The sequence below is a fragment of the Schistocerca americana genome, unplaced genomic scaffold, assembly GCF_021461395.2.
Source record: "Schistocerca americana isolate TAMUIC-IGC-003095 unplaced genomic scaffold, iqSchAmer2.1 HiC_scaffold_50, whole genome shotgun sequence".
In the NCBI taxonomy this organism is placed as follows: Eukaryota; Metazoa; Arthropoda; class Insecta; order Orthoptera; family Acrididae; genus Schistocerca; species Schistocerca americana.
In genome coordinates this window covers 2,101,241-2,103,860 of record NW_025726236.1, presented here as the reverse complement: position 1 = coordinate 2,103,860, position 2,620 = coordinate 2,101,241, and positions in this window count along the sequence as shown.

The window sequence follows — 2,620 nt, the reverse complement described above, 5'->3', positions numbered from 1 at the left end:
CGTCCTATTCGAAAATCTATACTAACAGGAGAACGACCATAAAGTGCCCGAGGCAGCAATAGACCCTATGAGAGATGTCGGCTGGAGGACGATGTATTGAATCTCGACCAAAGTTGAATCTATCATCGTCGTTAGCACTGTCGGAACTTTTGAATTCAGAGTCAGTTTTGCGTCAGATTCGAAAATCTAGACTCACAGGAGAACGACCGTAAGTCCCCCGAGGCAGCAATAGACCTCTGGAGATATGTCGGCTGGAGGACAATGTATTGAATCTCGATCAAACTTGAATGTACTATGGTCGTTCGGAGGGTCGGAACGTTAAAATTATATGTCAGTTTTGCGTCGGATTCGAAAATCTAGACTAGCAGGAGAACGACCATAAGATGCCCGGGGCAGAAATAAACCCTTGGAGACAAGTCGGCTGGAGGACGATGTATTGAATCTCGACCAAAATAGAATGTACCATCGTCGTAAGATGGGTCCGAACGTTAGAATTTAATGTCAGTTTTGCGTCGGAATCGAAAATCTAGACTCTCAGGAGAACGACCTTAAGGTGCCCGAGGCACACGTAGACCCTTGAAGACAAGTCAGATGAAGACGACTTATTGCATCTCGACCAAACATGTGTGTACCATCGTCCTTAGCAGGGTTGGAGCGTTATAATTGAATGTCAGTTTTGAATCCGATTCGAAAATCTAGACTCACAGGACAACGACCATAAGGTGCCCAAGGCAGCCTTAAACCCTTGGAGGCAAGTCTGCTGGAGGACGATGTATTGAATCTCGACCAAACTTGAATGTATCATCGGCGTTAGCAGGGTCGGAACGTAAGAATTAAATGTCGGTTTTGCGTCGGATTCGAAAATCTAGACTAACAGGAGAACGACAGTAAGGTGCCCGAGGTAGCAATAGACCTTTGGAGACAAGTCGGGTGTAGGATGATTTATTGAATCTCGACCAAACATGAGTGTACCATCGCCTATAGCCTTTTCGGAACGTTATAATTGAATAACAGTTTTCGTCGGATTCGAAAACCTAGACTCATAGGAGAACGACCGTAAGGTGCCTGAGGCAGCAGTAGACCTTTTGTAGACAAGTCAGCTGCAGGACAATTTATTGAATCTCGACCAAACATGAGTGTACCATCGTTTTTAGTAGGGTCGGAACGTTATAATTAAATAACAGTTTTGCGTCGGATTCGAAAATGTAGACCCAGGAGAACGACCATAAGGTGCCCGAGGCACCAATGAACCTTTGGAGACAAGTCGGCTGGAGGACGATGTATTGAATCTCGACAAAACTTGTATCTACCATCGTCGTTAGCAGGGTCGGATCGTTGGAATTAAATGTCAGTTTTGTGTCCGATTCGATATTCGGGACTCACAGGAGAACGACCATAAGATGCCCGAGGCAGCCTTAAACCCTTTTAGGCAAGTCGGCTGGAGGACGATGTATCGAATCTCGAGCAAAATTGAATCTACCATCGTCGTAAGCAGGGTCCGAACGTTAGAATTAAATGTCAATTTTGTGTCGGATTCGAAAATCTAGACTCTCAGGAGAACGACCGTTGGGTGCCCGAGGCAACAGTAGACCCTTGAAGACAAGTGGGCTGCAGGACGATTTATAGAATCTCGACCAAACATGAGTGTACCATAGTTTTCAGCAGGGTCGGAACGATATAATTGAATGTCAGTTTTGCGTCGGATTCCAAAATCTAGACTCACAGGAGAACGACCAGAAGTTGCCCGAGGCAGCAATAGACCCTTGGAGACAAGTCGGCTGGAGGACGATGTATTGAATCTCGACGCAATTTGTGTGTACCTTCGTCGTTAGCATGGTAGGAATGTTAGATTTAAATCTCGGCTTTGCGTCCGATTCGAAAACCTAGACCCACAGGAGAACGACCATAAGGTGCTCGAGGCAGCAATAGACCCTTGGAGACAAGTCGGCTGGAAGACGATGTATTGAATCTCGACGCAATTTGTGTGTACCATCGTCGTTAGCATGGTCGGAATGTTAGAATTAAATGTCGGTTTTGCGTCCGATTCGAAAATGTAGACTCACAGGAGAACGTCCATAAGGTGCCCGAGGCAGCGCCTAACCCTTGCAGACAAGTCGGCTGGAGGACGATTTACTGAATCTCGACCAAACATGAGTGTACTATCGTCTTTAGCAGGGTCGGAACGTTATAATTAAATAACAGTTTTGCGTCGGATTCGAAAACCTAGACCCACAGGAGAACGACCATGAGGTGCCCGAGCAGGCAAAATACCCTTGGAGACAAGTCGGCTGGAGGACGTTTTATTGCATCTCGAACAAACTTGAATGTATCATCGTCGTTAGCATTTCTCGGAACTTTTGAATTCAAAGTCAGTTTTGCGTCGGATTCGAAAATGTAAACTCACAGGAGAACGACCATAAGGTGCCCGAGGCAGCAATAGACCCTATGAGACAAGTCGGCTGGAGGACGATGTATTGAATCTCCATTAAACTTGAATTTACCATCCTCGTTAGCAGGGTTTGAACGTTAGAATTAAAGGTCAGTTTTGCGTCCCATTCGATAATCTAGACTCACAGGAGAACGACAATATGGTGCCCGAGACTGCCTTAAACCCTTGGAT